We start from the raw sequence: 25,601 nt of genomic DNA, 5'->3' as shown, positions 1-25,601 counted from the left end.
ATAAGAAACGAGACGACAGTTCCGCAAAGCGAAGCTGTCAAGCAATAAACGGCATGAACACGAGCCACGCACCGCTCATGCAGGTTAACGGAGAATGTCAGTGCACTGTGTTACTTTTCTGAGACCAAACGGACTGCTTCACGACAGTGATCAGTAGCGTCGGAGATGTAGCCGTTTAAGATTGTGTGGTGGCTACTTCAAGATTTCATAGGAATTACCAACTGGACAGCAGCATAACCCTTGCCACTGACAGTACAAGAGAACATCAAGTTAGCATTACAACGTTCTCGTGGTTTATGTTTTTACTGTGTATCGCTGGCTGGTGTTATACAGTCCCTTGACAGCTCATATTACATGAGGAGGTCGATTTTTCGTTGGAATGGATGAGGTTCAGATAATTCATATTTCAGTATCGAAGCACCTAGACAGCGACCGTGTACCAGAGGCAAAACTGTTGTTGATGGCACGTAACACTCTGTAGGCTAATAAGCACACGACGAGGCCGCATTAGTTACTTACATGCGGCATATTATTAACAATATACAGGCCGTGCTTTACCAAGTACTGTTCTGGACCAGTAATTCTGAATTGTGTGTTATTCACACGCTTTCTTCTTCGCAACATGGTTCACTTCGTGACTTCCGTCGCCTGTGAAACAAGGGCTACGTGTCGTTTCAGCTAGTCTACATGGACCACGATAACAGACTTAACCATTTCGGTGTCAGAGCACTATATCATCGCTGCGAACGACATATTTGTTCAAAGTGTAACGAACGTTCATCGAGGCTCCAGAAATCACGGATCTTCTGAAACAGCAACTGATGCTTCAGCAACAACAGCAGAGGCTACACTATATGCTGATCACTTCACTGCTGCATCTAGAAGAAGACCACCGAGTCGCGGCCACCCCCATTTCTTTGTTCCGAGCAGTCTCAAGAATCACAAGCCAATTATCTGCGGTGGATACTGTTATACTACAAGGCAAAATCATCAAAGTGCTTCTCTTTCTTTCCTTCCAGAGCAAGTCATACGAACAAGTAGAAAAATCTATCCCACTAGTAGACCAATAAGCTCAGAAAGTTCTCTAATCTGCGATTTTCTAAGTAACCGTTAAGGCCAGCAAACTCTCACAGTAGCCACCACATTTAAATCTAATCAGTTCGGCAATCAATCTGGTAAATCATACCCAGCCTGCTCTGTAGACTAACAAGGTTTATCTCGTGAATCCAATTTCGCATGTAAACAATGTGACTAGGACTATACTGAATCACTTATTAGCTACCTGATTGTTCACTTAACTCCCGATCGATAAGTGCGACCACAAGCACATTCATCTCAGCCTTCCCACAGGTTAGTGTCGCACTTGTTTAAATCATTCGAAATTGTTTGAACAGCACTAGCTTTTGAGAACGACGTAGTGGTAGCTATGATGCCTCTGGTTGTGAGATCGCCATTAGCCATTTAAATTTATAGTATTCTGTGCTAATCCAAGACCTGGGTAAGCTGTGTAAATAGTATAAGCAATCATTCAGACCGTCATTTTGCCAAAACGTTTGAGGCTCATACATCCTTTAATCAATCTGTGTCGAGGTTAGTCAGTTTTGTTCCCTTTTAGAGGTGTACTGAAAACGAAACTAAACATATTTATCATTAAGCGCCATTAAGCCATTATCAGCAAGTCCCTCGCGGGGTAGCCGCGCGGTCTTGGGCGCCTTGTCACGGTCCGCGCGGCTCCCCCCGTCGGAATTTCGAGTCCTCCCTCGGGCATTGGTGTGTGTGTTGTTGTGTTGTCCTTAGCCTAAGTTAGTTTAAGTTAGATTAAGTAGTGCGTGAGCTTAGGGGCCGATGACCTCAGTAGTTTGGTTCCATGAGACCTTACCAGAAATTTCAATCCCAATTTTCATCAAGTCCATGGGTAACGCCAATAGTTGCTAGACTAAAATCCAAATGGTGGTATGACAAACTAACACATTTTTAAATTCACTTCTGTTCAAACTCACTCCAAGAAAAATTATTGCCAACTATCGCACCAGATGGGCACCTAACTTTAGCAACTGATCTGTCTCCCATAATAATTTAAAAGAACATATTTATTGAACTGAGCACCGAAGACGACGAATTTTTTTATTAGAACTTCCTGAAGTCTTCTGCAATTCAGGCAATGCACGCATTCACTCTTACCAGAAACGTATGCCAGAATAATTAACCTATTAAATTTAAGTAAAACATTACAATGAATCAAAACATTAAAAGCTTTCCTAATTATAAAATTCTTTACGTAAAACTTTAGAACAAATTCTTATTTAAAAAGGAAAAAGACAATCATAAATTTAAAATAATAAAATCACCTGAAAGATAAGCCATACAATCTGCAAACCAGGCTAACCATTTTGATAGTAAGTGGAATTAAGGTTCCTCGTATAAAATGAGGCCTCCACAGTGACCGATAATGACCCACAGTGAATCGAGGTGATCACAAAACTGAACACAAGTAACAACTAGAAAATTTAAATATTGTTGAATAGCACCCAAATAACTTGGCACACTGTCCTCACTAAAATTAATGAATGGTCCTCTCGTCGCATAACTATGTCAGCACCAAAACAATCCTTGACTGAAAAAAAGACTTTGCCCAGAAACCAGGAAGGCGTTCCTCAGACAAGTTTACCACAAAACGTATATTTAGAACAGGGTAAGTGCCTACCAATAATCAAACTTCGACTGCATGCTTCACCATTAGTGCAGTAATTCTATTAGGCAACAGCTTGTTCCACGAGGTGCACTTGGAGCAGTGCTCTCAGTAGCGAACAAACAGCAGTTGCATTTGCCGAGGAACACGATCCATTTCTCGAAGTAAACCAAGACAATAGACGCTGAGTGCAGACGCGGAGATGCTGAGTAGTTCGTTCCGCCTGGCAGAGTCCAACGCCAGCATATACAAACAACAAAACCACGCGGGACACGCAACACACAGCCACGTGGCGTACCGTTAGTCGATGGGTGGTTCCACCTCTAGCCTCAGCAGGGAAGAGCATTACCTCTCCGGTCACGCCAGGTGCGCTCTAAACCCCTGAACTCAGTGCACTATTCCCACCCCCTCAGGCGCTGGGCCCTCTATCTCCACTAGCCCCACCGGGATCGGTGTTTTATCGAGCCCCGCCAGAGTTCATCTAGCAATCAGAGCTCCGAAACTAGAGCGAGATATCGAACAAAGATAACTACAGACGCCACGGCTCAATACGCTGCTGACTCACTCCTCGGATGCCACGAAAATCTCATGCAGCTGTTGGCAATATTTTTTACTACAACTGTAATCACGGATGCCTGCTCTCACTGAATACGCTATCGTTCCACCACCCACCATGCGATCGCCAGTACTCTGTCTCGCCTGTCCGCGGGGCCAGACAGTGACATCGACATGTATGAGGTGCTTTGGTTTCGCCTGGGTGATGCGTAGGAGAGTACCTTAATGAACTTCGTATAACCACCCGCGAAGTAGCTACAGCCACAACGGGAACCACTGCCTCACGGGTTAGGGGAGAGTGTTGAGTCATGACGATAGCGTACCTAGCAGCACGTGATATTTCCTAGCTGGCGTTTCAATCCAATCACCGATCTTAGAATCGTATTAAGGAATGCGTGCTAGAGTCTGCCATAAGCAGTTTCTGCCATACTGCACTGTTTTCGATGTTGTGAGATATCAGGCTGTTGTTTTGTGAAGCATTTGTAAACATTTTTAGTTCTCCGCACCCAAGTGCTATATAATACATTGTAGCTACTTGGAAGATATTTTTAATTCTTCATTTTATGCTCCCTAAAATTCTATATAGGTAGTTTTAGAAACATGTAGTGTGTGGACGTTAAAGCCATACTTTGTTGATCATGCACCATCCTGTACAATGAAATAGAAGGTCTTCTACTATGCAACAGATGATATTTGCAAAATAACTAAATTTTTGTAATGTCTAATCAAATGTATCTTTCTTGAAATTAATTTGTGTTCAGTTTCCAATAACTTTCAAAACGTATTTAATTTGTAGGTAGTTTTCGGTAACGCCTCCTGTTAATTTGGTTTCAATTACTGATTAGTGGTATGTAACAATGTAACAAATGCACTATTAAATTCAATATTGACAGGATTTCTTCAACTGTAATATCCTTCAATTTCAAACGAATATTTTTCCCAGGTGCGTGACCATGTTGCACCTTCGAACATTCTTTCACATTTCGTAGAAATCTTATTTCTGGATTAAATTTTGTAATGAAAGAAAATGAAGTCATTACACAAAATGTGAATAATGTAATTTAAATATAGTATAAGGAAATACATGACAATACATAACGTTTCTGTTACTGTTGTCACAGGTCACAGGGACACGTAGTAGCAGGCACACAGTTCATGTATCCATACCTGGTTGTACCATTGGTATGGCCTCAGGTCCCGCCACAAGGTACAAGAATCCGCTGGGACGTTCACAACTGGAATCTTTGCCAACGTTTCTTTGAATTTACTATGTCTCTGTTTCCATTCTGTCTATATGAGGAACCTTCCCTAGCTATTTTTCAATCTTGTATTCTTTCGGACGTGATAGCCAGTTTTCTTTATTTTCGTTGATCCGATCTTCTATTTTAAAAATATTCTGCTACTGTATAGGTTTATATACGACAGAGTGCAAAGAGAAAGGAAAAATTATAAAATAGATAGGTCAACGAAGCTACAGAAAGATGGCTGTAACATGTGATCAGAAGACAGGAAGAATATCAAAGCAAGGGAGGACACCAAAAGGAATGTTACAACATTCACTAAATTGTACAAGAAACATCGGAAAGCAAAAGAAACTTTAGCAATAACTTCCTCAGTCACCACAACAGAGAAATCACTAACTCCTTGAAAGAAAAAGAAGAACAATTTTTTTTTTATGTTGATGTGGTCTTCAGTCCGAAAACTGGTTTTATGCAAATCTCTAAGTCACTCTCCCCTGTGCAAGCCTCATCGTCTCAAAATAGCTACTATAACCTACATCCATTTGAATATCCTTACTGCACTGATCCCTTGTGTTCCCTCTACAATTTTTACTATAAATGCTTCCCTCTATTACAAAACAAACAATTCATTCATGCCTCAGGATTTATCCTATCAATCTGTCAGTCTTTCATTCAATTTGTGCTATAAATTTCTTTTCCCCTCAATTCGATTGAGTACCTATTCCTGAGTACCTAACCTACCCACTTAATCTTCAGCATTCTTCTGTAGCAACCCATTTCGAGACCTTCTGTTGCCTTACAGTCTGAACTGCTTGTATGCCAAGTATCGCTTCCATACAAGACTATAATTCTAATACGTAAAGGCTACATTCCACAAGGAATACTTTCAACTTCCTACCACTGAAAATAAGATTTTAACAATAGCTCTTTCTCAGTGGTGCTTTACTGCTGTAGTCTGCATTTTATATTCTCTCTACATTGTCTGTCATCAGTTATTTTGTTGTCTAAATAGTCAAAATGATGTACTACTTTTGGGTCACCATTCCTAATCACGTGGTTTATGTCGACTACCTTCCATTATCTTTCTTCTGATCTTGTTGACATTCATCTCATAATCGGTTTTCAAGACACTATCTTATTCGTTCATCTTCACTTCGCAATCCTTTTCTGTCTCTAACGGAATACATTGTCATCATAAAACTTCAAAAGCCTTTATTTCTTCTCCTTGAACTTCAAATGCTTTTCCAGAACTTCTCCTTGGTTTCCTTTACTGCTTGCTCAGTGTACTGACTAAATAGTATTGGAGATAGGCTATAACCCTGTCTCACAACCTTCTCAACTATCGCTTCCGTTTGAGCTCCTTCGACTCTTACAACAGTAGACTGGTTTTTTTATGAGTTGTAATTGAAATTTCTCTTCCTCTTGTATTATACCGACTGCCTTCAGAATTTCAATGAGTGTATTGTAGTCAATATTGTACAAAGCTTTCTCTGAACCTATAAAAAAGATCATATTTGATACCCTTTAAGTTATCTTATAAGGTGCGTCGTAAAGTCAGTACTGTATTGTGTTTTTCTACATTTCTCCGAAGCCCAAACTCATCTTCCCCAATTTCGATTTGTACCAGTTTTTCCATTCTTCTGTAAATAATTCGTGCCTGTATGTGCAGTTATGATTTATTGTACTAACATTACGATAACATTGACACCTACCAATAACTGCCTTTCTTGGGATAGGAATTGTTACATCCATCGCGACATCTGACTTTGCTTCGACTATCTTCTGCATCTTGCACAGCAGATGACATAGATAGTTTTATCTTGGTTGGCTATCCCAAGGATATAGGTAATGCTGAGGAAATATCTCTTCCTGGGGCCTTGTTTCTACGTAGGTCTTCCAGTACTCTGTCAGATAGTCATTGAATCATACCTATCATCTCACCTTCATCTAATCTCTTTTCCCTGTTCTATAATATTCACTTCATGTCAATTACCCTTGTATAGATCTTCTGTACGTTTTCCCCGCCTTTCTGCTATCCCTTCTTTGCATAGTACTGGTTTAACACCTGAGCTCTTGATATTCCTACTACTGTTTCTCTTATCACTGTGGGGGCATCCGTCTGTCCCTCATTTATGCAAGATTTTACAGCCTTTCGTTTTTCAACTAGTGATTCATGCTCCGCCATTTTGCACTTCCTGTCAATATCACTTTTTCAACGTGTGTATTCTCATTTGCATGCCTCATTTTCTGCATTCTTATATTTTCTCATACATTATCCAGCTTTTTCTTTAGCGCTTTGTCTTTTCCCCTATGTGCTCCTTGCTGTCTTCTTATTTCATCTCTCAAGCCTATCGATTTGTCTCCCAGTGTATTCATTTCTCTCATTTCAATGAATAAATGAATAATCCATCTGAAATTCCTAAAATTCTCTGGTTCTTCCAGAGATCCTGGTGACAGTCTCCTTAATCTCCTATCTAATTTATAAAATCTAAATTCACAAAGAGTATTTAATACACACAACCTTCACGTAAGAGAGTTAGGTAAATATGTAGTTCACCCTAGATTCAGGAGCTGGTGTCGCTGCACATGTTAATTATAGTTTCCTCTTATGAAGTAATTCCACTTTTCGCTCTTAATTTTCATTATCATTGATTATCTGTGGAAAGTATGTCATCTTTGTTTCATAGTTTGCCAGGTTTTATTTTAAGGATTACATATACTGAGAAGTTTTGCTGATATTGTATTTCATGTACACACTCCTACCTATAGCATTGAATTCTTTTTAAGCCAAACTGAAATGGCAGGGAATGTAGATTTACTGTAAAGCAAAGGCAATTTTTGAGCAGTCCGCCAGTATTCCGAAAAACACTCAGAAATGAGACACCTTTTAGCATTCCTTTCGAAACTGTTCATTTTGTTCCTCTGTAGGAATATGGAACATCAGATGTCGTATAATTATACACACAAGTCGCACAGCCAAGTAAGAAGGTAAGCAACATACATTCAAGAGTCAAAACATTATGCACACTGGCTTGATAGCATGTTGGGAACCCTGTACAGTAGCGAAACAGCACTGCATGGATTAGAAAAATCCTTGGAAGGTTTAGGGGTGTGTGTTTCACCAGATTCCTATGCCCGGATCACGCAGTTGCCACAAATGGCAGACTTGAGATTTGTGGACGCTGAGCAGGACTCTGATAGCATCCCAAACGTGTTCCATCAGATTAACCCCAGGTGAATTTGGTGGCACATACGTCAGCACGAGTTTATTTATATGATCTTCAACTATTGTAAGATTCTGGCCATTATCATAAGACGTTATTCTGCTGGAAGATGCTGTCAGCTTTTGGGACACATCAAGTATGATTGGATGAAGGTGGTCTGTGGTACGGTTCAGAAAGTGCACCTCTGTCATGATGCCATGAAAGACCAAGTGAACTTCCCCCAACAGCATAATACTGTCCCTACCGACATAGGTCTGTGGTGCAAAGATCGAACAGATGTTCACTTGAATGACAGCATATCTGACACAAAAATTGATCTGATATAACAAGAAAAGTGTTTCACCTGTCCAGATGACACGTTTATATTGATCCATACTACAGTATCCATGATTCCGTGTCTACAAACGATTCCACGTACAAATGACGATGTCGTTGGGTGAACATGAAAACATGTAGGAGTCGCATGTTGAATAGCCCAATGTTCAGGAATATGTCTTTAATGGTGTGTCCCAAAGTACTGCCCCAGAGTGTTGTGTTCTGTCACTAGAGTGATACTTGCAAGAGTATGGCTCACGGAGAAGGAAGTGGCGATGAAAGTTTGAAGTTTTGCGGCAGCCAGCCAGCTCGGTGGGCTAAGTGAACAACACATGTGAGGAATGCAGATTGAGTAGAGGTGTGGTTTATTGCTGAAACAACCGGTTTGTGGTTATAATTTTTTTAGTCTCAGTTTAACATTATTGTTAAAACCGATAAAATAACCTGATTCTCACAAAACCTACTTTCGGTTCCTTATTCCTCAGTTTCAAGAGACACAGAATCAATAGGCAAATTTTCTCCAAAAGTGGTAAGACATTGAATGGTACAAAATATCACCACTATCTTCAATTGATTCTAAGTTTCTGATATTCTGCTCAATAATCATGTTACAGTCGAGGATGATATCGCTATTTGAGCATTACAAATAGTCAGTGCAAAATGGTGAAAACTGAGAGTGAAGAACTCCATTCTTTGTGTTAATTTATCCATTTACAAAGATCACAACCAGAAAAAGGCATATTATATACACACAACCAATATATCAGCTACTTTCTATTTTCATCTTAATCTATGAATGAATCATTAGAGTCTAAGTTTTCGTCTGATGTAAGGTACCAAGTGTGTTGTGATTCCCCTCATTTTGAAGCCTTTTATAGCAAATGAAGCATTCCACTTCACTGAAACCCCACTTCATAAAATACCTCCAAACTAGGGATTATGGCATTTTGTAATAAAGCTGTGTCCAACAATGGTAGGAAGAAACTACCATACATACCAGTAGTATGTCTATGCCAATTCTGGAACAAAAAATATTTTCAGGATGCCACCCAAGAATCCAATTTCTCAGTCTCCCCCAAACTAAAAAATTTCATTTCCTTATACCCAAGAAATTTAATTTTATATAAATACAATTGAAACAAAAATTTCAAACGAAGATGAGCTATTTCAAAACCTACAAAAATATAGTATATGAAATTTTAATTTCAATAAAATAAAAAAAATTCAATCATATAAATAGGTCGATATTTATTTACTTTTGGCCTAGATAAACCAAATGTAAATTTACAAGTTTATCTAATTTATCATCATCATTTTCAAAGATTTTAATGTAACAATCTAGAGGATTAATTTTATGTTTTTCATCTATTTGTAACCAAACTTTGTCACGAGCTTAGAAGGTAAAATTTCAGCTTTTGGAATTACATATGATTAATGGTTTACAAATTCTGACAATTTAGTTAACACTTCAGAAAAACCACTACTATAATTTTAAAGTTCAATTAATAGATCTTTCTGTACTACCATTCATGGACATTTATATTTATATGTCAAAAATTTAAGAATAAAAAAAGTTAAACATTTCGAAACAGGAATATTGTACTTCTCTTTAAACATTTCAGTTTTTAAAGATCTTAAGTTTTCACTTTTAATCATCTCCAGTCTTCCAAAAACATACTAAAAGGAAATGAGAACAAGAAGTTAAAAATTATATAATTTTTTCTAGTTTTTCATTCATTTACTTAATTATCAATATTCAATAAGCATTCTGTGTGGGGAATCATAAGTTAAATTCCTCTTACCATATATAATAACATATGCAAATGTAACATATAAATTATTCTTGTTGAAGAATGAGTATAATTTCGTTGTTTTTTGAGTACTTAAAACATTTATTTTCTCTGCAAACCAGCAATCCAGTTGTATGCTATTCAAAAAAGGAATGGGATTTTTTGGGTTTTAAGTCTTTCTTGTACTAATTCAATGGAATGTTCTAGATCATATTTACAACAGGAATACGAATTTCCATAGTTTTTACAATAACTTTACCTTTCATTGGAAGTGTAGAATTATCAGTTCAATGACCAACAGAAACATTCTGATGTTTCCTTGAAGTCAAAGTAAATATAATGGTCTAATGTAATTTGCACATAATTTCACTTAAAATTCTTAAAAAAATCCGGTAAATAATTATAATGGATAAAGAACTTCATTGTTTTAGTTTTAATTTTACCATTGTCCCTTCATAATTAAATTATATGAAAGTGAAGAAATTACATTAATAAGAGTTGAAGAAGAAAGAAGAAGGTGATCAATTTTAGATTAAATATTATTTCTCTTTTAATAGGCACAACATCAAACAATATTAAAATGTAATTGACAATTACTTTAATATTTCATTTTGAATGATATGCAGAAAAATCAGTTCCATCAGTGTAATAACAATCAAAAGTCATTAATAGTTGCGAAAAATTGGGATGAATCCAACTACGTCCATTATTAATAATAATTTTACATTCCTTGTTAGGAAGATTTAACTTATATTTTGTTTTCTCATTAACAGAAAATGAGTAAATCTCATAACTTTTAATTTGTTTTTTTAACAGTAAAACTCATTAATTTAGTTTTAAAGTTATTCTTAATTAGCACCATTAATGTAAATTAGCTCATTATATACATCAGTTATTGTTATTTCTAAATCTAGAATAGTATCGAAATTCAGAATTTATATAAGATGATTTGGTTCATAAATTATTGGGCTACCAAATGCAACATTTGGTAAAATGGAGTAATAATATCAGTTTCTCCACAAAAACATCCCATAAGCTAGATTAAAATTCATGTTAAGTAATTCAAATGGAATAATTTTAAGATCTTCCCCAACATTTTTTTTGGGTTCAATAATTTTATTTGTCAATCCTAAAACACTTGCAGTATTATTTTTTTTAATATCGATGTATAATGTTTTTAGTCACTTCAATAATGACTCTGCCCAAAATTTTATCACCTTGAAAATGAGTATTTGGATTTTTCTGGTGAATAAATTTTCCGAAATGTTTCAAACCATGGTAACTAACAGAAATTTCTACTGCTTCTCCATTGCAGTGAAGCTTATTATTATTCGATGTAATGTTTAGAGTTAACAATGTTTAATAAAAAGTAACTAATGAAACATTTTCATAAATTTCTCTTGTTGGTACAGTTACTGTGTTTTTCAAGACAGACGAATTATCACCCAATTGAAAGGATCTACCCATGTTTTAATAAAAATATATTTAGATAAATGACAGATTAAGAACCAAATATAAGAATTCCAGAAAGAAAATTAGAATATAAACATTGTGAACTTTTACAAAATCTATATGACGAGCAATTAATGGAACAAGTAGATGTGGCAAAAAATTTATAATTGATGATTATATTCCAGAAGCTGGCTTGTTAAACTGAGAAATAAATTAATCATTTATACGTTCATTCTGAGACTTTAGATCAACCAAAATATCAAGACTTAGTAAAAAGATGACAAAAAATTAAGATAAAATTAAAGAAACAGTTGTTAGTTTTATTAAGAACAGTGATGAAATTATTCTCTTAGATAAAAGTCTAGATAATTCAGTAATATTATTTGACAATTTTATTCTGGAAAATCAAGATATAGTTAGATAATATTTTACTAGAGCTAGAAATAAACAAATAGATTGTTTTTATTTAAAACAAACATAATTAAAAATTCCTGAACAATTGGTCAGAGTCAACGTAAACTTTTTAAATATTTTTAGACAAAATGTTACAAATATAAATCTTATTTATCATGAATTGGGGAAGACTTAAAATTTGATGAATTATGTAATAAATGTTGCAACAAAGATAGATTTGGCTCCTGGTTAGTAGATCTGTCAAGAAAAATTAACAAAGGTAGATACGTAGGAAAGACAAAAGATTTTATTTAAACACTCAACATAAGAACTATATGATATCATAGTACATTAAGCTGAACATAAACATAAAACATACATGGCAAACATAAAAATTAAACATAACACATTGAACTTCATGATAAACTTAAATGTTAAACACAATATAAATTGCGAATATCATAATTATATTCTGAATAAATGTTTGTACAATATGGTCCAAAAACTGCCCAAAAACCCAAAGGAAATTTGAAAGTAAAAGAATTGGAAAAAAAGACAAAGAACAGAATACAAAATTTTAAAAATGGATATCAGTGACCTATTATCACAATTGAAAAAATTAAGCAATGAAATGAAGTATATGGAGTATAAGATTTTAAAAGAATTGAAAAAAAGAGGAATTTATAAGCTAAAGCTTCTTTATAATCCACATTATTTACATGGATTTAATGATATTCCACTACATAATTGGTTTGATGTTATTCCTGGAAGGTATGACTTTTCATTATGTTAATCAGAAATAATAAAATGCTTTAGAGAATCAGAAAGAAAATAAAAGAAAATGAGGTTTAAATATAATTATAAGTGAAAGTATTTCAGAATTTAGCAATCACAGTGATGTTCCTATATTTTTAAAACCCATTGGTACTTATAAATATATTTGTATATAATCGCTAGAACTTGATGTTGATAAATAAAAACCAGTGGAACAGAATGTGGAGAAAAAGTTGCAATTATGAAACTTGTAACTAGAAATCGAGTAACTATGGATGATTTAGGAACAGAATTTGATTCCCTTGATTTCCAAAATAATGCAAGAATTTAATCTATTCAAATGCTGTACATAATGAAAGTGATCCAAATAAAATGAAATCATGTAGAAGAAGTAAAAATTATTGTTTATGAAAACAATTGTTGAAGAAGATTTTTCCTAGTTTTTCAGTTAAAAACCTTAATCACTCATTAGAAAAAGTTGCTGAAAGTTTAGAATAAAATATCCAGGAAAACCAGTTGAATATATTTTAATGAATGATGTTAAGGATATAATTCATAGATTAACAGTAATTGTGGTGGATAATAAGCAGGAAATAAAACTTTTAGTGATACAAATGTTGGAATAATGCAAATATTAATAATCAAATCAATAGATTTTCATATTAATAATCACAAAGGAATTCCATATTAAAATGTTATTTTGAGTAATTTACAACAAGCATTTTGGAAAAGGAAAGAAGTCAGAGATGAATCTACCACCATATTCATACTGTAGAACTTTTACTATACTGGAAGGAAAATTTGAATGTTGTGATCAAGGAAAAATTAAATTGGATGCAGCTTGTAAAAACCTAGATATTGCTTATAGTGATCATAAAGGCTTAGCATATAGACAGCAAGATGATAAAGAACTTCAGTTATATAGAATGCATCCAAGTAACGCTTCATTAGTAGAAAAAATTGCTCAAACTTAAGTTAGAGGAATTATGTACAGGAAATGAAAATTAGTAACCTGCTTAGAAGTTGATAAAATGGCTGGGGCATATAATTTTTTATTATTTTTTAATCTATAGAAATTTGTTTCAATATTTCACACAATAGTTTGATAAATAAAACAAAAGAAATTTAAAAAAGTGTTTCAAAATTTTTTATACAAAACTGGAGTTAGTAACTGAAAATTGAGGTATGTTTGATATTGAATATAATTTTAAAAACGATTATTTTGATATTCAATGAAAGGTTAGTCAAAAACAATTTAATGTCAGAATAATGTGAAGATTTTGATTTCATCAAATTTTTTCTTGATTCTTCTTTGAACATTTCAACAAATTTTTGTGCTGCCTGTTTACCAACATCAGTAACATCATTTTTTTTATAATCACCATGACAATATTCAACATAATAACTGAAAGAAGTTGGTAAATGTTCGATTATATTATATTGTATCCATTATATTTTATTATATATATTTTATATTATATTACTGACATCAAAACCTGTAAAATAAGATATTAATTAGAATAACTTTTAACGATCATTCTAAATCTGCATAAATTACTAAAGGTAAATCTATTGAATGATTATTAATGGTAATTTAATTTTTTGACCTTTTGTGGGCATATCTATTTTTACTTCTGTATATTCTTTACACTCGGTTTCAGGAATCACTAATTATACTTGTAAATTGAAAATATCGCAAATGTCAATCACAAAGATAAATTTGAAGTCCATTTTTAGTTGTTTGTGTAGTAGTTAACCTAGAAAATTATTTTTATCCAACAATAATGTTAATTATTTTCATTTTGAACAAAAAGAAAATTACTGTGTCTATCCTTGCTTATTTTGTTTACAGTAAAGAGGACATTCAATAAGTCTCTCCTCTCCATTTTCACATGAATAAACAGCAAATGTAATATTTGATTTCTTTTCTAATTTTTGAATATCTGTAAAGTGACAGGAAAATTAATTTTTACTGCTTCAATAATTCCTTCTAATTTAAACTAATATTTTTATAATTATTAGCTCTTTGTACATGATCATTTACTACATATAAAGAAAATTTTATTAAATAATGGAAACATCTTGATGTTTGTTTGTTCCATTAAATACAGGTTTTTTATCTTTAGTTACTTTTGTTAAATCGATACAAGAAGAACCATAAATTGGAATTTGTTTATTAAGATTAAATTTTAAATTATCTGTATAAAATAAAGGCTAATCAGATATTTTATTTTGCACCTCTTTCGTTTCATTTAATAATCTATTCATTGTTTTTTGATAATACCCTTCTATACCTGTTGTTCTTAATAAAACTTCTTTAGTTGTCTTAAATTAATATTCTTGTATTTCATCATGTCATTTAAAATTACCATAAGATTTCATGTTAACTTCAATTGCTCTGCATTCAATTAAAAAATACTTTAATTTGGTGATTCTGTCATCTTCAACTTGATTAAATATTAAATCTGGTTATGCAATACTATCAGTATTATTAATTCCATGATCTGTTATTCTTGATGTGAAAGCAGAAGCTTTTCAATAAACTCGTTTAGTTAATTTGAAAAAACTTCCTCAGCTACAAAACTGAAACCTGGTACACTTCTCTGAAAACTACTTTCTTTAACTGCATGATATTTATCTACTACAAGATTTTGAAAATAATTATCATTATCGATATTAATAATTTTAGCCTCATATCTAATTATCATATCAATTAATTGTTTTTTTTTAAATTGGAAATTATTTAAATATTTTGTTTGTACAAATTTTACAAAGATCTTTGATAAGTTTGAAATGAAATCATTGTCATTATTAAGTCCACTTTCAGATTTTTTGGAAAACCAAGTAGTTGACTTGTTCCAAATTTAAATTAATGATTTATTTTTTCTATTTACAGATTTTATAAAGTTCTCTTACAGATTTTTTTATTTAATTGGTTATCGTTATCGTTGGTATTAAGACTATCAACATGACTTACAATAAGATCAATTAATTCAGTTTTTCAATTTTTCTTTTTTAACAAATTAGAACCTGGTAAACTTATGTAATAACTGCTTTGTTAAATAAATGATATTTATCTGCTAGATGTTTTTGAAAATAATTCCCATTATCGATACTTATAATTTTACCCTCAGATCTAATTATGATATGAATTAATGTTTTTTTTTTTAAATTTGGAATACATTTTAAATTTTTCTCTGTACTACTAATAAGTTCCCTTAAAGGTTGGTTACTCAAATCTTTGTTGTTAGTAAGTTCACTTTCAGATTGTTTGATAAACAAATTAATTGACTTTTCCTAAATTTAAAATAATACTTTATTTTTTCACTTTACATATTTTATAAAGGTATTTTACAGTTTTCTACTTAATTCTTCATCGTTATCATTGGTATTAATATTGTCAACATGATTTACAATAGGATCACTTAATTCTAATAGTTTTCTAAGCTCTTAAATAGCTCAGCTTTGTTTGACATGTTTTTCCATCGAATTTATAGAGAAGGACAACTTAATTTTTTATTTAAAAGGCTTTTGGTTAAATGTATGCTTAATATTTTTTTGTTTTTATTTATGAAGAAAAATTTTTTCAGATTTGAAGTTTTGTAAATGAGAAAATGAGAATTTAGTTTTTCAATATAGGCCAATGAGATTTTTGTTTCTTATTTATAAAAAATAAAATTTATTTGGCTTGATGGTTTTTAAATGTAAAAATGAGGGTTTGGTTTTTTCGATATAGGCAAATGAGATTTTTAGGTTGGGGAAACTGTAAAATTACATTCTTGGTCAGCATCATGGAAATCTGACTCAGAATTGCTCTTTGATCCAGAATTAGCATAGGCATACTACTCATTCTAGATGTAGAAAATCTTATGCTCTGCATGTACCTACATACTACATGGCGAGATGATAAAGATATATTATCATCTCAGCAATGCTGTAGCACTTCTTATGCCATGTATAGTTGCTCGTTTGTGTTGGCATTGTCATTAAAATATTGTTTACCTGGGTATTAGGAAACACTTCTGTCACAACCGAGATCAATACCGAAAAATACCGGTCATTCAGAACTAAAATACCGGCATCGATTTTAATCGATCGATTTTCCCAACCCTAAAGTAGAGCTGATAACTAAGTGGCCAGTTACATGTTTTCCTGAGGCCACAGTGAGCATCTCTGGCCAAAGGGGATGAAGGGAACAGAATGAGAGTTAAGATGAACAAAATGAATGGATGACAGTCGTATTTTTTCATCGAGATTATTTCAAGGCCTTATTAACACGATACATAAAAAGTTAGTATCCCAGGAATTATATGCGACTGCATTACTACTTCAAGCCTGACTCTAGGTATAACATTGTAAAAGTTATTTGTTCTGTATCTTTGGTCTGGCAACATCTGTGTCTTCAGGAGTCAGCAAGTTGTTCTGGATATTTGAACATTAGTGGTAGAGGATGGCGGGATTTCCTCCCTGTCACCGTGTTATGTATGTTAATGTTGTGTTTAATTATAATGAATTGCAATATTAATAAGAGTTACCACTGGACCATCCTAAGTGTATGATACATCAAATGTAATCTGACAGCGACAGTGAATACTACAATGTCTCACTTTTCAGATCAGGCACACATATTACAGATGAATTACAGGTATATAAGATAGGCAAACAGTTACAATAAATGGTGATTTTTAATTATTCTTAATCATGGTTTCAAAGGATTTAAACCTATCGTTATCGGAAGGTTGGATATAAACTTCAAATTAGCAAACAATCAGTAGTAAAGCGATCGACCTACCCCACATGAAATGTGTCGGCAGCGATCTGTACATCCATCTGCAAACGTTAGGGCCACTAAAATCATGGGCTTGTCACAGCAGTTAAATCAATCAAACAAAATGTTAAGAGCTGCCTGTCGACTCATTTTACAGATGTTATGAGCCTTAACTTTTACAAATGGTCATACAGATAGTAGCCGACGCATTTAACGTGGGGATATTAGATCGCTTTACCAGCTTACTGCTAATTTGAAGATTGTTCGTTGTCCTTCTGATGAAGAGGTGTTTGAATCCGGTGAAACAATTGTTAAGGTTAACTGAAAACCACCACTGATTACAGCTGGTTGGCTATCGTCTTCACATGCTATTCTGTAACTATTGCTGAAATGCAGTCATGTTCAAAATGTTATAGATGAATTTCTTAAAAGTTGATACATAAATGTGCCAATTCTATAAACCCTCCATACTTACACGTGGTATTTCTGTATGAGGGCGTGCTGAAAAGTAATGCCTATGAATTTTTTAAGTGAAAACACGAAATAGATTCAACGAGTCGTCGTAACTTTCGTGCAGAAATACTGAGACATGCTGTCTCTACAGCCGTCCGCAGTTACGAGAGTGTCGCTATTGCAAGGCTTTGAGCACCAATCGACCGCTCCATTACGTCGATAAATCTTCTGTGCGATTCATGTCGGGCGATCTGGATGGCTAAATCACTCGGTGGAATTGTGGAGAATGTTCTTCAAACTAATCGCGAACAATTGTGGCCAAGCGACAAGATGCAATACCATCCATAAAAATTCCATCGCAGTTTGGGAACATGAAGTTGCAAATAGTCTCCAGGTAGCAGAAGGTAATAATTTCCAGTAAATGATTTATTCAGTTGGACCAGAGGTCGCATTTCATTTCAAGTAAAAGCCGACCACCGTCTGAAGGGGCCACCACCAGCTTACACAGTATCTTGTTGACAACCTAGGTCTATGGCTTCTTGAAATTTGCGCCGCACTCGAACCCTAACATCAGCTCATCCGAACTCAAATCGAGACTCATCTGACCAGGCCACAATTTTCCAGTCGCCTAGGGTGCAACTGGTAGGGCCATGAGCCCTGGAGAGCCGTTTCAGGCGATGTTGTGCTGTTAGCGAAGGCACTCACGTCGGTCGTCTGCTGCCAAAACCGACCAACGCCATATTTCGCCGCTTTGTCCTAACTGATACGTCCGACATTGATTTCTGCTGTTATTTCACGCAGTGATGCTTGTCTGCAATCTTACGGAAACGTCGCTGCTCAATCGTTAAGTGAAGGCCGTCGGTCAGTCCCTTGTCCGTGGTGAGAGGTAATGTCTGAAATTTGGTATTCTTGGCACATTTTTGACACTGTGAATGTAGGGAATTTTGAATTCCACAAGTACAGGGTGTTTCAAAAATGACCGGTGTATTTGAAATGGCAATAAGAACTAAACGAGCAGCGATAGAAATACACCGTTTGTTGCAATATGCTTGGGACAACAGCACATTTTCAGGCAGACAAACTTTCGAAACTACAGTACTTACAATTTTCAACAACAGATGGCGCTGCAAGTGATGTGAAAGATATAGAAGACAACGCAGTCTGTGGGTGCGCCATTCTGTACGTCGTCTTTCTGCTGTAAGCGTGTGCTGTTCACAACGTGCAAGTGTGCTGTGGACAACATGGTTTATTCCTTAGAACAGAGGATTTTTCTGGTGTTGGAATTCCACCGCCTAGAACACAGTGTTGTTGCAACAAGACGAAGTTTTCAACGGAGGTTTAATGTAACCAAAGCACCGAAAAGCGGTACAATAAAGAATCTGTTTGAAAAATTTCAACGGACTGGGAACGTGACGGCTGAACGTGTTGGAAAGGTAGGGTGACCACATACGGCAACCACAGAGGGCAACGCGCAGCTAGTGCAGCAGGTGATCCGACAGCGGCCTCGGGTTTCCGTTCGCCATGTTGCAGCTGCGGTCCAAATGACGCCAACGTCCATGTATCGTCTCATGCGCCAGAGTTTACACCTCTATCCATACAAAATTCAAACGCGGCAACCCCTCAGCGCCACTACCATTGCTGCACGAGAGACATTCGCTAACGATATAGTGCACAGGATTGATGACGGCGATATGCATGTGGGCAGCATTTGGTTCACTGACGAAGCTTACTTTTACCTGGACGGCTTCGTCAATAAACAGAACTGGCGCATATGGGAAACTGAAAAGCCCCATGTTGCAGTCCCATCGTCCCTGCATCCTCAAAAAGTACTGGTCTGGGCCGCCATTTCTTCCAAAGGAATCATTGGCCCATTTTTCAGATCCGAAACGATTACTGCACCACGCTATCTGGACATTCTTCGTGAATTTGTGGCGGTACAAACTGCCTTAGACGACACTGCGAACACCTCGTGGTTTATGTAAGATGGTGCCCGGCCACATCGCACGGCCGACGTCTTTAATTTCCTGAATGAATATTTCGATGATCGTGTGATTGCTTTGGGCTATCCGAAACATACAGGAGGCGACGTGGATTGGCCTTCCTATTCGCCAGGCATGAACCCCTGTGACTTCTTTCTGTGGGGACACTTGAAAGACCAGGTGTACCGCCAGGATCCAGAAACAATTGAACAGCTGAAGCAGTACATCTCATCTGCATATGAAGCCATTCCGCCAGACACGTTGTCAAAGGTTTCGAGTAATTTCATTCAGAGACTACGCCATATTATTGCTGCGCATGGTGGATATGTGGAAAATATCGTACTATAGAGTTTCCCAGACCGCAGCGCCATCTGTTGTTGACAATTGTAAATAATTGTAATTTCGAAAGTTTGTCTGCCTGAAAATGTACTGTTGTCCCAAGCATATTGCAACAAACGGTGTATTTCTATCGCTGCTCGTTTAGTTTGTATTGCCGTTTCAAATATACCGGTAATTTTTGAAAGACCCTGTATTTCCGAAATGGTACTTTCCATGCCTCTAGCTGCAACTACCACCACACGTCCGAAGTCTGTTATTTCCCGTTGTGCGACCATAGTCTTGTCGCGAACATTTTCACATGAATCCCCTGAGTACAAATGATAGTTTTGCCAATGCATTAGTGTTTTATATCTCGTGTACCAGAAACTACCGTCATCTGTATATGTACATGTGTCTATCTGTAGACGTTCGTCACCCGAGTGCATACGAACATTAATTTAGTTTACGGGCTTTGATGCAATTGTGAGCTGTAATTATTTGCTGCATATGAAATTTAGACACGTATGTAATGGAACTGTCGTATATTTTTCGCCGTGATTATTCAGAATAACAAACTTTAATTTACGGCGTAATTGATAGTGGGAGTCTGCACTTCCGTACGTGACAGTTACTGTCAAGTTTTGTGGTTTACTGTGCAGTTAAATAAAATTTCCTGGCACCTGTTTCGGTGTTAAACTCTCTGCTCGCACCATGTATTTAATTATTCTTTAATTGATTTTTAGTTTTAAAATTCATTAAATAATCGTTTATTTGATTTAAACTATTGCTATTGGAATTCGACCACCTCGATAATAGTTTACGTATTTGTATATAATTTCCTAGTTTTCATATTAGCTTAATATAGTTAAGGATTAATTTTGTGTTTACTGTTTTCGTTTTACACCGAAGGTGCACGACTGACCCGACCCGACAAAAAAGAGTGAATTCAGCAAATGATGTCGTGCGTAGCCACCACCGGCCTTTAGCAATCGCCAGTGCGCTCGTGATCCTGTCACACGTTGCTGCCTGTTTTGTCACGAGGCGTGCACCTCCAACACTTGTCGCCTAGTCGTGGTTTCACAATCCTTCAACCGCTTTCATAGGTCCCCTCGACAGCAGCACAAAAACAGACGACCTCCTTTACTGTTCCCATGACTCCTTATGAGGTGTTGGACAATACGAAACTGTATTTTGTCAAAATCATTTATGTCAGTGGACTTCTGCATTTGCGGGCCGTATCACCGCTACAGTGATCCTCCAGTCGTCTCTTTTCTCGCTCATATACAAGGTTATTAAAAATGACAGTAGCGGTTTCATGAGTTCACTGTTGCTACATTAATTGACATATCGGCACTAAACTCTACATTCACAAAGATACACTAAAAAAAATTTCCATCGTTGAAACAGCACATCAGATTTCCGCCACGAGAGCCCAGCAGCGAGCAAGTTGACAAGATGGTCACAGGCACCGAGAGAGCGTATGTTGTGCTTGAAATGCAGTCACGTCTGTCTGCCGTAATAGTGCAAGGATACATCAGAACTAAGTTCAGCAAAGATCCACCACCTGCTAACTGTATTCGGCAATGGTATGTGGACGTTAAAGCTTCAGGGTGCTTCTGCAAGGGGAAATCAACGACTCGATCTGCAGTGCATGGAGAACCGCTGAACGCGGTGCTGGCGAATTTCGCACATAGCCCACAGAAGTCGACGAACTTAACAACCAGAAAAGTGAACATACCACAACCAATTGTTTGGAAGATGTTAAGGAAACAACTGAAGCTGGAGCCTATTGTCGTGGTTGGCCAGAGACCCAACACCGTGTTACTAGAGGAGGCCGAAATGCACGCGTTTTAGCTCACGCAGGCTGGCATGAGGTCTGAAACAGGACAAGGAATTTAGAATTTAGAAACAACGGACGTAGCTGGTGGAATACTTAACTTTAATTCATTAATGACGAACGTCGCTCTTGACTGTACGTGATTCACAATATCAATAGTAACTGATAATGGCGCCTTGATAGGTCGTAGCAAATAACGTAGCTGAAAGCTATGCTAAACTATCTTCTCGGCAAATGAAAACGTAAGTAGGCAGTGAACCATCGCTAGCAAAGTCGGCTGTACAACTGGGGCGAGTGCTAGGAAATGTCTCTAGACCTGCCGTGTGGTTGCGTTCGGTCTGCAATCACTGATAGTGGCGACACGCGGGTCCGACGTATACTACCGGACCACGGCCGATTTAAAGGCTACCACCTAGCAAGTGTGATGTCTGGCGGTGACACCACACCTATCGCTTGCAATTGCTACAGGCCCTGACTCCCTACGACCAAGCCAGACGGTTTGAATTTTCGGCAAAGTTGCCACACCCTAAGGAAGAGGATGAATGTTGAGAGAAACTCATCTTCAGTGATGAAGCAACTCTTCTGTGGATGGGACAGTGAACAGGTACAATGTGCGAATGTGGTATCCACAGAATCCCCACGCAATCGTCCAGTACATTAGAGACTCAACGAAAGTTAATTTGTTCTGTGTAGCCTCACAGTTTAAAGTTGACGGTCTGTTTCTTTCTTGCGAAAAGACCGATTCCGACACATGTATCTGGACATGCTGTGAAATTGGATTATGGGAGAATTGGAGACCAACAGTATGACCTTCATCTATAAACAGGAGGTGCTACACTCCACATCCACCATGAAGGTAGTGAGTTCTTAAACAGCATACTGACATACCAATGGATCATTCGTGATGGAGTTGATGATCAGCCGGTGATGTCATACCCTGCACATACACCCAACCCATGCGATTTTTTTGTGTGTGTGGAGTTACGTGCAAAGTTCAGTGTTAACGCCTCCTCTACCATAGAACCTACCAGTATTGTGAGCTCGCATCAATAACGCTACTGAACGTGTTGATAGTGCAATGCTGTACTGAACTAAGGGAGAAGTTGATTGTCGACTTGGTATCTGCAGAATCAGTGGGGGAGTAATATATGACACAGTAGAAATATGTGAATAGAATGAAACTTTCGAGTTCTCTGGATGTGTGCAAAGACCTGTGACAATATGTCTAATATAGTTACAGCAAATCTGTGAAATCTCTTCCATCATTTATAATAACCTTATACTGTATTTACGTCTTTACTTTTCCGTAATGCCAGAAGGTCGCACACTATCTTGGTGTGGACAGTGGTCACCACGTATCAACGCATAAGTGTTTGTTGTTGTTTGTACAAAGGTTTTCATATTACTTTGTTCGAAACGAATTGTTGTGTGGGATTTTATTGTGTTCAAGAAGTGGAGAAAATACAGGAAGGCCATGAGTGGCAGCTCGCAGGTCCTGTAGAGCTAACCCAGCGGCGCGCTTTAGCGGTTTCTCTGGGATGCGTTGGCGTTCAGCACCTTCATCAGTCATCCACACAGGGTGGAAGGAAGAGGAAAGAGGGGGGGGGGGGGGGGGGGAGGTAGGCGCGGATAGAGATAAAGGGCCGACGACGCGCGCCCGCCTTAACAAATGGCAGTCCTGTCGGTTAGCGCCTCTCGGCGAGCACCGGTCGTCTGGAAGGCGCGCTAGGCCTTAAGTGAGAACACTGCTAAACTCCGAAAACTCTGATTTCTTCCTGAAACGACCTATACTATGACCATGTAGCTCGTTAGAATGAAATTACAACGAAATGAACACCCTTAGCTGCTTACAGGCATTGACATACGTCAACGGGGACACATGAAATTGTGTGCCCCGACTGGGACTCGAACCCAGGATCTCCTGCTTGCATGGCAGACGCTCTATCCATCTGAGCCACCGAGGACACAGAGGATAGCACGACTGCAGGGATTTATCTCTGTCACGCCTCCCGCGAAACCCACATTCTCAACGTATTGTCCCGCACTACATTCGTAGTGCCCCCGTCCATTATACTCATTACTCGCGGCGCGTTGACGATTCCCGTAAGAGTTCAGGCACTGTTTGTGCATTCGCACAGAAGAAGAAGATGGTCAAGTGGCCGGTGAGCCTTAACTATAGCGGGAGGCGTGCCAGGGATAAATCCCTGCAGTCGCGCTGTCCTCAGTGTCCTCGGTGGCTCAGATGGCTACAGCGTCTGCCATGCATGCAAGAGATCCCGGTTCGAATTCCGGTCGGGGCACGCATTTTCATCTGTCCCCGTTGACACCTGTCAACGCCTGTAAGCAGCTAAGAGTGTTCATTTCATTGTAATTAAAATGACAAAATTGACAGTTTCGGTGCAAAACATGCAGTTGGAAATCTGCTTGTTGAAAGGCTACGTCCGTTGTTCCTGCGAATGTTTCTGATAATATAGTATAGTTCATTTCACTTAAAATGCTTTTTTTGTTTCAAATGGCTCTGAGCACTATTGGACTTAACATCTGAGGTCATCAGTCCCCTATAACTTAGAACTACCTAAACCTAACTAACCTAAGGATATCACAAACATCCATGCCCGAGGCAGGACTCGAACCTGCGACCGTAGCAGTCGCGCGGTTCCGGACTGCAGCGCCTAGAACCGCGTGTCCACCGCGGTCGTAAAAATGTTTTTTTATTTCAGTCTCTGATCACAATATGAATTCATTAGACGATGACCGGTTTCAGTCTGTAATGACCATCTTCAGATCTTTTTTACACCATGTCCTAAAGTGATACGGCCATAATGGCATAATGGCCGTATCACTTTAGGAGATGGTGCAAAAAAGATCTGAGGATGGTCATTACAGACTGAAACTGGTGATCGTGCAAACAATTCATATTGTGATCAGAGACTGAAATAAAAAAGCATTTTACAGTATTGGATTACTGTTTGTATACGCGATTGTGTCTCAGTTCACTTAGTTCAGCTGATCATTGACACCCAATGTGTAGTCTACTCGAACGCTCCAGTTGTCAGTTGTGAGGCACAACCGTGTTCGTCTCTGGTGCAAGAAATTCTCTGTTCGATTAACTGTTTTGCAGAGATAGCACGACCAAGTAATAAACCATAAAGTTTCAGACGACATTCTCCACTTTCAACAGGAATAAGGAAGTTTAATTGTACCTCATAAAGGCTCATGTCCTCTTTATATATAAAGTCTAGTGTGTGACTGTGCTTGTTGTGTTGGCAGAAGAGCCAACACCGTATTACGAAAGGAGGCCGAAACGCACGCGTTTTAGCTCACGCAGACTGGCGTGAGGAGGGAAGAACTATACTGACGTGAGGTCTGGAACATGACAAGGAATCACAATTCAGAAAGCGGACGTAATTAGTTCGATACTTAACTTTAATCCATTAATGATGAACGTCGCTCTTGATGGTACATGATTCACAATCTTACCTGTTCAGAATACATTCTTGAAGTAACTGAATATGGCGCCTTGCTAGGTCGTAGCAAATGACGTAGCCGAAGGCTATGCTGAACTGTCGTCTCTGCAAATGAGAGCGTATGAAGACAGTTAGCCATCGCTAGCAAAGTCGGCTGTACAACTGGGGTGAGTGCTAGGGAGTCTGTCTAGACTAGACCTGCAGTGTGGCGGCGCTCGGTCTGCAATCACTGATAGTGGCGTCACGCGGGTCCGACGTATACTAACGTACCGCGGCCGATTTAAAGGCTACCACCTAGCTAGAGTGGTGTCTGGCGGTGACACCACAGTGCTGTCCTCAGTATAAT

General features: G+C 37.2%; 1 non-coding gene across 1 annotated transcript; it reads right to left on the bottom strand.

The window, feature by feature from the left end:
* Positions 1 to 23,678: 23,678 nt before the first annotated feature.
* Positions 23,679 to 23,752, bottom strand: Trnaa-ugc (transfer RNA alanine (anticodon UGC)). Its single transcript has one exon. It is a non-coding gene; the product is annotated as a tRNA-Ala (tRNA).
* Between the last annotated feature and the right edge of the window lie 1,849 nt (positions 23,753 to 25,601).

Source organism: Schistocerca gregaria, chromosome 6 (assembly GCF_023897955.1).
Source record: "Schistocerca gregaria isolate iqSchGreg1 chromosome 6, iqSchGreg1.2, whole genome shotgun sequence".
Taxonomy (NCBI): Eukaryota; Metazoa; Arthropoda; class Insecta; order Orthoptera; family Acrididae; genus Schistocerca; species Schistocerca gregaria.
The sequence above is the reverse complement of the archived record's forward strand: the minus strand, read 5'-3'. Positions and strand labels throughout refer to the sequence as shown.